Raw genomic sequence first — 12,141 nt, forward strand, 5'->3', positions numbered from 1 at the left:
TCTTTTAATATAGGTAGGGGTGGGGCTGCCCAGAATGGGTATGTCAATGCCCCCACTCCTTCCTAGCGGTGAAACGACGTCTGCGCCAACAAGCCCTACAATATTCCTTGTTATTTCCGGCAAAATTGAGAGTGATAGCCGGTGAACGGACACATTTCTTCACAGATCCTAACGAGGTGGAGGCATGGCTGAACAGCGGCACAGACTCAGCCCCCAGAGCGACTGCGGACCACTCTGGCGGACGCCAGCCTGGCGGGAGCAGGAGGTGGCGCCGACCTCGACAGCGAACACAGACGGGCGCGAGCGGAGTGTCGAGAACACCCCCACCAGCTGACGCTACGCAACAGGAAAAGCAAGATGCCCTCCGCCGCGTGATGGAACTAAGTCGCTCCCCCACACTGAGCGAGCCGGCTGGAGGCAGCACGCGAGATCTTCCCAGCTACGACAAAGCCATCTATGGTGTGCTGGACTCTCAGGCGACAGAAGCTGGACCGGATGTCACTCCTCAGACTGCAGATTACATCAGCTGACCGAATCATAGGACACAACACCCTGGAGCTCCTTCCTGAGAACTGCGACGCTAACCACGAGGGGACTGCTGACCTACGCCGTGATGCACTGGCCGACTGGGACTCTCGGGTCGGCAGGCGCCGCACCCAGCCCTAACTGAAAACTGGGAGCCGAGAACTTGACTAACTCCTTTTTAATGGATGTACGGCCTGGAGACAACTTGGCGGCTGGTGTGCAATCGGCACACGGCTCCCGGGAACATCTGCTCAACAACCGACCGACCAGGACACGTAATGTATGGTGTTTAATGCATGAATATATGGCTCCCCTGTATATCGAATAAGGCCTGGGCTACCATGTACCTACCGGGAAGGGGGGAAGCCCTCATAGAATGACACTGTTAACTTACGAACTATTGCTATAGCGCGCACTGCATAGCAACCCCCCCAGAATTAGACTTTGTTACTCTCCTTGAGAGCATGGACGGGAGCATGTTTGGCCTCCGACCTTTCGGCATTCCTTATGTTCATCTTGTTAAATGGATAAATGTTCCACTAGCCGTGTTATTCACCCCCCCCCTTTTACACTAATGCTGTGGCGTGCAAGACTGGATGTACTTTTGATAGACAGTGGGCGGATTGGACACGTGGTGGGGATTATGGGGCTCGCGGGGGTTGGCGGGGGGGATGGGACAGGGGAGTTGCTAAAGAATTGTAATGTCTGCGATTAAAATATGTACATGGAATGTGAGGGGTATGCACACACCATCTAGGCGATACCAGATTTACTCATACCTCAAACGCCATCATGTACAGATAGCCCTCTTACAAGAGACACACCTCTGTGAGTCGGAGGTCAACACCTTACGACGCAGGTGGCGGGGACAGTTGTATGCCACACACCACTCTTCCTACGCCAGAGGGACACTGGTGTGGGTGCGACCGGGCACCCCATGGGCTGCACTGGAATCTCAAGTGGACCCTGGAGGGAGGTATGTAGTTCTCAAGGGCAGGTTAGACGGGAACCCACTAGTACTGGCCTCGATCTATGCACCTAATACGGGGCTGTCAGACTTCTTAGCGCAATTGTCGAACACGCTGGCATCATGGCACGGCATCCCGTGGGTACTGGGTGGGGATTACAACTGCACCTTAGACCCCGCCCTGGACCGTTCCCACCCCCCACCGCTTAACTCACCAGCACAACACGCCGCACGTGCCCTCCAGGACTGGTCTGCACAATAGGACTTGCAGGATTCGTGGCGCAGACATAACCCCAACACCAAAGTTTACTCATACTACTCGGGGGCACATGACCTACATGTATGCCTCAACAGGTACATGGTCACCGGGGAATTGCTGCCAATTGTCAGAGACACGCATTACATGGGCCTCACACACTCAGATCACAACCCACACCTCATGGAACTAGCCTGGGAACAACCAAGACCGCCGGTACCCACCTGGAGGCTGCAACCTGATCTATTACTAGATGGCCTATTTAGGACCTCAAAAAGTGCACAAACAGCGCAATACTTTGAGGACAAACATGGCACAGCTTCCACGCCTCAGTTAGAATGGGACGCATTCAAACTGGTCCTCAGGGGGCAGTGTCTAGGCACACAGGCTCATTCCAGACGACAGATAGAGGCAGACCTAAAACGTCTGGAAATAGACCTGCTACAAGCAGAACAGGAGGCAACCAGGGGCGCCAACACCAGACTATTAGAAGCGAGGGCGGATCATGACAGATTAGTGGGTAGACTAAAACGTGTCAACTATGCTGCTCACTCGGCCCGCACACACCGCTATAGCGACAAACCAGGCAAACTGTTAGCCCGGTTGATACAGCGTGAAGACCGAACCTCCCCAGTAACGGCGATACGCCCAACCAACGACACAGTGGTGTATACACAGGCGGACATCCATGCCGCTTTTGTGACACATTATGACGCGTTATATCGGTCGCAACTGCAGAATCCACAGCCAGATAGCATGGCGTACCTAGACGAGGTGACGCTCCCCACTCCGACCGATGATCAACAGGATGATCTTGGGTCGCCGTTAACGGCAGATGAGCTACGTGATGCCATCTTCGCCCTTTCCAATGGCAAAGCCCCAGGCCCGGACGGGCTGCAAGCTGAATACTACAAGGCCTACTCGGACATCCTAATCCCCGAACTACTCAGAACATACTCGGTGGCATTAGAGGACTCATCCCTGCCCAAGTCCATGAATGAAACAACATTGGTGTCTCTCCTCAAAACGGGCAGGGACGGCACGCTCCTCAGCTCATACAGGCCTCTGGCACTGTTGAATACAGATTACAAGATCCTGGCGTCGACCCTAGCCCGGAGACTGGCGGCCCTGGTGCCTGCCTTAGTGCACAAAGACCAGAACGGCTTTGTTCCAACGAGATGCACCTCCCAAAACATAAGGAGGCTGTTCCGAGTGCAGGAGTACGCGATCCAGAACTGGCCGAGATCGGGCTGCTTAATTTTAGACCTTGAAAAAGCGTTCGACTCCGTGGAATGGCCCTATCTACTGGCGGTGCTGCACAAATTCGACCTGGGCGACGACTACATTGAGCTGGTAGGATTACTGTACAGGAGGCCCGAGGTGAGAGTACACACGGGCAGACTGCTATCCGAGGCCATTCGAGTCAGGAGGGGCACCAGACAAGGCTGCCCGCTGTCCCCACTACTCTTCTCACTGGCGATGGAGCCTCTAGCCGAGCGACTGCAGAGCAGTGGCACACAATGGGGCATTCCACTGGCAGATGGTACACACATAATATCGCTGTACGCTGACGACTTACTTCTGTACGTCAGAGACCTCGAACACCTGCCACCGGAACTATCGGACATCTTCCGAGCGTTCGAGATCATGTCGGGCCTAAAAGTCAACTGGGCCAAATCGGGGGCGTACCCATTTGCTCCCGACACCCCAGACCCTGAGCTCAGGATCAATGGTGAGAGGTTGCCGTGGCACCAAACCACGTTCAAATATCTGGGAATTCACATTTATAGAACCCCCCCCAGACATCTTAGATGGAAATTTGACACGAGCCATAACATCTATCAGGTCGCAGATCGCCTTTTGGAAGACTCTCCCCATCAATGTGCCGAGCAGGGTGACTTTAACGAAAATGATCATCCTGCCCAGACTCTTATACTACTTTGCGAACATTCCACTATACGTCCCGGCCCGCATCTTCAGAGAATTAGAAACCATGCTTAGAGACTTGATTTGAAACACGGGAAGGCCCAGAGTAGCACTGACGAAATTGTACATTCCAGTTAGCGATGGAGGCCTAGCGGTACCAAACCTGGAACTCTATTATCTGGCGGCGCAACTGCAATGGGTAGTGGCTTGGCTCTCAGGTAGAAATCATGAAGACACAGCCACAGCTGTGGACACACTATCCTCGCTACAGATACACTCATTATTCCACCCGCTGACAAGCGCTAGGAAACACACCCAACTACATGTAGCAGTGGCTGCAAAATGCTACTCTCGATGCCTACGGCTTACCAGAACCACCACACCGTACGCCCCGGCGCTCCCACTTTTAGGCACCCCAAGGCCGTGACCGTGGTTACAGAAACGGCCATGGAGCAGTGGACACGCTCGGGTATGGAAACCATGGCAGACCTATACACTGACGGCGCCCTGCTCCCCTTCGAGACACTTGCCGCAGACACGGGGTTACCGGCAGGGCAGTTCTTACAACACGCTTCCATAATCGGAGCGTTCACACAGAAATGGGGAAACATCACTGAAGAACCTCCCATACACCAACTGATACAGTGCATGCACGTCACGGGGAATGGCACACACGTGGTGCACTGGCTAACCCAAGCGCTGCTCTCACACACACAATGCACCTTACAACCACTGCAGGATAAGTGGGCGGTGGACAGAGGGAAGGCCTGGACAGACAAGGAGTGGGCGGTGATACTGGCAAGCCCCAAAAACATCCCCCGCAACGCACGCTTTAAACAGATCCAGTTCTACATATTTCACAGAGCATACCTCTCCCCAGACAGGATAAATCTATACTTTCCAGGAGCAGCGGCAGGGTGCCCGAGATGCGAGATGGAAGGAGCGGATCTCTTACACGTGCTGTGGCAGGGTCCGCAGATCCAAACGTACTGGCCGTCAGTGTTACCGATATTGGAATGAACCACGGTGATGCCGATCCCTCACGTGGGAGGCATGTCTGTTAGGCCTCTACCACAGAACAAAGCACAACAGAGTGCCTTCCCGCTTCTGAGATCTTGGTCTTATTACGGCCAAGAGACTAATCACTAAACACTGGAAACGTGCAGAACCACCCAGGACAGAGCACTGGCGCACCTTCCTGGACAACTGGGCAAAGGCGGAAAGCATCTCCCTTCACAATGAGGAGACAGCAGGGCTGCACAAATTCCCCATTGCGGCGCTTTGGGACGAAACACTACACTCCTTCCACAGAGAACACCAGACACTAGAAGAACCCACAGGACACACCTCCCCAAGCGAAGAACACGGAGACAGGTGCACAACACCAGGCACTGCTGATGGTCGCCCCATTGCCGGCACTCCCATCACATAGTTGGGATGAGCACTGCCCCCCCCCCGCCCCACTCGCGAAATACACCCACCGCTGTACCGCATCGCCCTCCCTGTACTAATGGGGCGAGCACGAACTGACCGCGACACCACCCCCAGACCCCCCCACTGCATGATCAGGTGTCCATCACGCCACACGCCATACACTTCCAAGTTTGGTAACCCCACACCTCCCCGTTCTTATTATCTTCACCTCTCCTTTACAACATGATAACGAGGATGGCATGATTGAGCTATAATTCCACCATCGTATTTCATTGTGATGTAACAATGTAGCATATGCTTTGCTCCGCGATCCATGTATACAATTTTTGAGTTTCGTGATACGGAATACTGTACAGTTCAAGCTTTCTTTATCCTGTGAACCCAATAAAGGATATATTTTTTAAAAAATGGGTATTTCAATGCCCCCGCCCAAATAAAAAATGCTACATTCTTTCTGCACCCCTTTGGGAGTGTGGGGGCTGCCAAGAATAGACATGCCAATGCCCCCACCCACCCAAAAGAAGATGCCACAGTTTTCCTGCCCCTCCCAGGAGGCAGATGGGGGCTGTAGCCCCTGATCTGCCCCCGGGGGGCAGAAAGCGCACTATGCACCAGCGAATTTGCTGGCTTTTTTATATGCAGGTTTGGGGGCTGACCAGATGGACATCCCAATATCCCCCCCCCCAAAAAAAAGTCCTTCTGCACCCCTTGGGGGCATATCAGGCCATTAGCCCCTGATTTCCCCCATCCCCAGGGCAGCAGAAAGCCCACTAGGCACTGACTTTTTTTCGGAATGTGCCTACCTGTGGATTTTGGATACTAGCACAGCCGGCACCTAGGGAAACATAGAAAACCTATATATTTTTTTAAACTAGACATTGAGGGGAATCCACGATGGGGTGACTTATGTGGCGCTCACTAGGTTCTGTTACCCAGAATCCCTTGCACAGCGTTCTCCTTAGTGTCTTGAGTAAAATGATGCCTCACTTGTGTAGGTGTCCAATGCAGAATTGGCTAAAAACGTATTTTAAAAAAATTGTAGCGCTTAGAATTCTCGGTTCTAATACCCTTATTCCCTATGTTTTGGGCTGTTCCCAGTCACAGCCCTTGCCCCACCCACACAAGTGAGGTATCATTTTACTTGGGAAACTAAGGGGAACGCTGTGGGGTACGAAATTTGTGCTGTCACAGTGATTCCACCCAACAATATGTGGAAAATGTTTTTTTTTACCTAAATTTGAGGTTTGCAGGGCATTCTGGGTAGGAAAATGTTGGGGTATCCGTGCAAGCCATACCACGCTGAACTCCCCTGGGTCTCTAGTTTTCATAAATGTGTGGGTTTGGTAGTTTCCAAAGATGGCTGCCGAGCCCGGGGCCAAAATCTAATGAGAACCCCCTTGCAAAACCAGGTTGTTGTGTGATAGGTCATTTTGATGTCTCCTCAATTCATTTTGGGCCCTTGCCTGTCGCGGGTACTTGACCCACCCACGCGAGTGAGGCACCATTTGTATCGGGAGACCTGGGGGAATGCTGGGTGGCAGGAAATTTGTGGATCTACATAGATTCCAGAACATTCCCACACAGAAATGTGAGAAAAAAAGTGATTTTTTCAACAAAATTTGGGGTTGGCAGGGTATCATTTTACTCAGGACACTAAGGAGAACGCTGTGAGGTAGGACATTTGTGCCAGCATGGGGATTTCACACAAAAATATGTGGAAAATGTGGGGTTTTCAGCTAAATTTGAAGTTTGCAGGGGATTCGGGTAGGGAAACGTTGGGGGATCCATGCAAGCCATACCTCATTGAACTCCTTAGGGTGTATAGTTTTACAAAATGTGTGGGTTTGGTAGGTTCCCTAGATGGCGGCAAGCCCAGAGCCAAAGAACCAGGTGCCCCCCCAAAATCAGGCAGTTTTGTTATAGGTAATTTTAAAGTTTCCACTGTACGATTTGGGCCATTTCCTGTTGCAGCCACTATGCCTAACCACACAAGTGAGGTACCATTTTTATTGGAAGACATGGGGGAACGCTGGGTGGTCGGAAATTTGTGTCAGTCCGGTGATCCTACAACTTCCCCACACAAGAATGCTAGAAAAAATTGATTTTTTAAACAAATTTGAGGTTTGCAGGGAATTCTGGGTAGGGAAATGTTGAGGGACCCACGCAAGCCATAGCTTGCTGGACTCCCCCGGGTGTCTAGATTTTATAAATGTGTTGGTTTGGTAGAATTCCCTAGATGGCTGCTGAGCCCGGGGCCAAAAACTCATGGGACCCCCCCTTGCACAACCAGGTTGTTTTGTCATAGGTAATTTTGATGTCGCCTCAATAGGGTTTGGGCCCTTGCCTGTCGCCGGTACTTGACCCACCCACACAAGTGAGGTACCATTTTTCTCGTAAGACTTTGGGGAATTCAGGTTGTGTGAAATTGTGTGTATCCACACACATTCCAGAACTTTCCACCACAGAAATGTGAGGAATTTTTTTTTTTTTTTTTTTTTACAAATTTTCAGGTTTGCAAGGGATTCTGGGTAACAGAACCTGGTGAGAGCCAGACAAGTCACCCCATCCTGGATTCCCCTGGGTGTCTAGTTTTTAAACATGTATAGGTTTGCTAGGTTTCCCTCAGTGCCAGCAGAGCTAGGGTTCAAAGTCTACAGCTAGGCACTTTGCAAAAAAAGGGTCCATGTTAACTGTAAAAATCTGGTGTGTCCATGTTGCGTTTTGGGTCATTTCCTGTCGCGGGAACTTGGCCTACCCACACAAGTGAGGTACCATTTTCTAGGAAGACTTTGGGGAATGCAGGGTGGGTGGAATTTTTTGGATCCATGCAGATTCCAGAACTTTCCACCACAGAAATGTAAGGAAAATTAGTTTTTTGTACAAAGTTTGAGGTTTGCAAGGGATTCTGGGTAACAGAACTTGGTGAGAGGCAGACCAGTCACTCCATCTGGATTACCCTGGGTGTCTAGTTTTCAAAAATATATAGGTTTGCTAGGTTTCCCTAGGTTCCGGCAGAGCTAGGGTTTAAAATCTACAGCTAGGCACTTTGCAAAATAGTGTCAGCTTTCACTGTAAAATGTGGTGTGTCCATGTTGCGTTTTGGGCTGTTTCCTGTCATGGGCACTAGCCTTACCCACACAAGTGAAGTACCATTTCTCTCAGAAGACTTTGAGGAATGCGGGGTGAGTGGATTTTTGTTGATCCACACAGCTTCCAGAACTTTCCACCACAGAAATGTGAGGAAAATGTGTTTTTAAAAAAATACATTGAGGTTTGCAAGGGATTCCAGGTAACAGAACCTGGTGAGAGCCAGTCAAGTCACCCATCCTGGATTCCCCTGGGTGTCTAGTTTTCAAAAATGTATAGGTTTCCTAGGTTTCCCTAGGTGCTGGCAGAGCTAGGCTTCAAAATCTACAGCTATGCACTTTGCCAAAAAAGGGTTGGTTTTCACTGTGAAAATGTGGTATGTCCATGTTGTGTTTTGGGCCGTTTGGCCGTTTCTTGATGCGGGCACTAGGTCTACCCACACAAGTTAGGTACCAATTTTCTCAGAAGACTTTGGGGAATGGGGGGTGGGTGAAATTTCGTGGATCCACGCAGATTCCAGAAATTTCCACCACACAAATATGAGGAAAGTGTGTTTTATTGGCAAATTTTCAGGTTTGCAAGGATTTCTGGGTAACAAAACCTGGTGAAAGCCAATTAAGTCACCCCATCCTGGATTCCCCTGGGTGTCTAGTTTTCAAAAATGTATAGGTTTGCTAGGTTTCCCAAGGTGCTGGCAGAGTTATGGTTCAGCTAGGCACTTTGCAAAAAAGGTTCAGTTTCACTGTGAAAATCTGGTGTGTCCACGTTGCATTTGTGAGCCATTTCCTGTCGCGGGCAGCTGTCCAACCCACACAAGTGAGGTACCATTTTTCTCTGAAGACTTTGGGGAACGTGGGGTGGGTGGAATTTTGTGAATCCACACAGATTCCAGAACTTTCCAAGACAGAAATGTGAGGAAAATGTGGTTTTTTGGACACATTTCTAAGTTTGCAAGGGATTCTGGGTAACAGAACCTAGTGAGAGCCAGTCAAGTCACCCCATTTTAGATACCCCTGGGTGCCTAGTTTTCAGAAATGAATAGGTTTGCTAGGTTTCCATAGGTGCTGGCAAAGATAGGGTTCAAAATCTACAGCTAGGCACTTTGCAAAAAAAGGGTCAGTTTTCAGGTGAAAATGTGGTGTGTCCAAGTTGCGTTTTGAGCCATTTCCTGTTGCGGGCACTAAGCCTACCCACACAAGTGGGGTACCATTTTTCTCGGTAGACTTTGGGGAACGCGGGGAGCATGGCATTTTGTGGATTCAAGCAGATTCCGGAATTTTCCAAGACAGAAATGTGAGGAAAATGTGTTCTTCAACAAATCTTTAGGTTTGCAAGGGATTCTGGGTAATAGAACCTGATGGGAGCCAGTCAAATCACCCCATCCTGGATTCCCCTGGGTGTCTAGTTTTAAAAAATGTATAGGTTTGCTAGGTTTCCCTTATGCCGGCAGAGCTAGAGTTCAAAATATACAGCTAGGCACTTTGCAAAAAAACGGTCAGTTTTCACTGTAAAATAAAGTGTGTCCCCGTTCCGTTTGGAGCCGTTTCCTGTCGCGGGCACTAGGCCTACCTACGCAAGTGAGGTACCATTTTTATCAGGAGACTTATTGTAACACAGAATTGTAGAGCAACTGCTATTACCTATTGACTTTTGATGCATTTCTACCTTCGAAATGAAAGACAATTTTTTTTTATACCATTTGCAGGGAAAAAACAGACGCTTTTATCTGTAGCCTTTTTTCCAATTTAAAAAAAAATATAGCTGTATTTTGGCTAATTTCTGGGTCCCCTCCAGGGAAATCCACAAACCCTGGGTACCTTTAGAATCCCCATGATGTTGGAAGAAAAGGACACAAGTTAGGCATGGATCCCTTATGTGGTCAAAAAGTTACAGGGGCCTAAGCGCGAACTACCCCAAATAGCTAAAAAAAAAAAGGCATAGCACAGGGGGAGAAAAGGCCTAGCAGCAAAGGGGTTAATGTCAGAGAAGGCAAAGGAGTTTTCATAATTTGAAAGTACTTACACAAGCTTTACCCCTACGTACAGGAAAAACAAGCTTTTTCAATGCAATTGGTCTCACATTTGCGAGTATTTAAGCTATTGGCAATGAAAATGACAATGCCTTTTATTTATGTGTTTTAAAAGTAACACATATATAAAATGCATTGTTATTTTTAATGCCAAGAGCTCAAACTCTCGAAAATGCGAGAGCACTTTAATGTTGGCCGCGCCCCTTTTTTCTGACGCTGCTTGCATATTCAGGCTGCAGTGAGCTGCGTCTAAACAAAGGGGTGCCGCCAACATTAAAGTGAAAGTACATATGGTGCTTTCACTCAAAGTGATAACAAAATAATACATTTTAAAAGCTTCTGTAGCATAGGCGCTAAACAGAAAGCAACCTCGCTGGTAATTAAATAATTAAATTAGCGTGGCCGCTAAAGCGAAAGCAGACCGCGCTGTATATTAAAAAATGTAATAAGAGCGGCCGCTAAAGTGAAGCGGACCGCATCGTATATTAAATATTTAAATAAGCATGGCACCATTAGTTAAAGCAGACGTGCTGTAATTTGAATAAAAACATTACTACTAAAATAAAAGCGGGCGAGTGCTTCGATGTCGTAGGTGGAATAGGGGAAGAGCATTAAAGAAAAAAGTGCTCACCAGCTGACATAGCAGACCATGTAACAACACCAGTAAAAGGTCCAATCGTTATTGAAAGTAACAAATGCTGACAAGGCGGTACCAAGGACTAACAAGCTAATAACGACTCGGAAGCCAGCATTTACGAAGGACAATGACACAAGCCAATAAAAAATATGAACGGAGAGTGGGAGAGGCTTCAAAGCCATACTCCACTACTGTATGCCTCGCAGCAGCACAGGTGCTGCACAGGTGCTGCACAGGTTCTACCTAAAAAACAGGAGAATCCACACACCTGGGTGCATTAAAGGAGGCTGGCACTCCCGGTTGCTCCTGTTTTTTGTTCGTGTTGAATGAAGCAAGAACGTGGAGGTCCCTGCCTCGCTTGGGCAGGATTTGGGCATGGTTACTTCCCTTGACAGGCCTCGGGAGTGCATGTTTTCTCCGTGGGAGCACCTGCCCTATGAGCGGGTGGTGGTCTCCTACTCACGGAACTTGGCATGGATTTCTTCTCCTTGAAATTGCTGCAGGATGCTGCCACCCATTTTCTCCTTCGATCGCAGGCTTGATGTCGGACGAGCTCAGTTTTCTCACATGCTTGTTGAATTCAGGTCCTCGCACGTGCGTTAGGGGTAATTCTATAGCCTACACGCATCCTTTCCTGATTGTTTTGGGAGTTTTTTCAATGATGGTGGTGGTGCTGTTTTCAGACTTCAGGATGGGCTAGCATACCTCTAAGAGGAAACACATTTCCCCTTCACCTTTTCCTCTTCTTCAGCGTGGTCCTCTTGGATGTGGTTTGCCAAGAGTAAGAATATCCTGATAACATTCATTTGTCCAGGTTCATAGGTAAGCTCTATTCTCTGGAGAATATGGACTCAATGTGGCCAAATACTGTTCATGTCGACTCCGTGGTAGCAAGCCTAGTTGGCTGGTCTTCCATTCATGGCAGAGGAGTTTATTTTAAAAAAAATCCTTCTGATGAAAAAAGTGGCTTCTGTTTTGAAGAAAGTTTTTTCTGGAACACATGTGACCATGTGTGCTGACATTTATGGCGCCTATCCAGTCCAATCCCTAATTTCAGGTTTCAAGAGTCTATTTACAGCTATTCAAATGGAATATGATTGTCTGCCATTATTACAGGAGAAGGAACATCAGATAGAGTTTCTGTCTGACATTTCTTTCCATTTGGTGAGATCAGTCGCCTTTGCAGGAGGAGCCTCTATTGTGGCTAGGAGGAATTTGAATCTTAGAGCTTGGAACATGGATGCAGCTAAGAGGGAAGCCAGGGTAAATATGCCATTTGA

Source organism: Lissotriton vulgaris, chromosome 4_1 (genome assembly GCF_964263255.1).
Source record: "Lissotriton vulgaris chromosome 4_1, aLisVul1.2, whole genome shotgun sequence".
In the NCBI taxonomy this organism is placed as follows: Eukaryota; Metazoa; Chordata; class Amphibia; order Caudata; family Salamandridae; genus Lissotriton; species Lissotriton vulgaris.